Raw genomic sequence first — 262 nt, forward strand, 5'->3', positions numbered from 1 at the left:
CTCTTTCCCCCCATCCTCCTTTTGCCTCTGCTTATCTTTGACTTTCTGTAGCAGTCAGCAGATGAGGTGAATTGTAAGGAATTTGTAAAGAAAGCCCCTCTTGAGTGTTCTGTAACCCTATGAAAGGTACAAGCCTAGAGGGACAGGAGGAAAACACTGCATGGCGGGGTACGTGTGATCTATTTTTCTAGTAATGATGAGAAATCAAACTTGTGTGACAAATCCTAACTGTTGTGGTTTGCTGGTGCGGCTGACTCTTTCC

Source organism: Buceros rhinoceros, unplaced genomic scaffold, assembly GCF_000710305.1.
Source record: "Buceros rhinoceros silvestris isolate BGI_N320 unplaced genomic scaffold, ASM71030v1 scaffold11002, whole genome shotgun sequence".
Taxonomy (NCBI): domain Eukaryota; kingdom Metazoa; phylum Chordata; class Aves; order Bucerotiformes; family Bucerotidae; genus Buceros; species Buceros rhinoceros.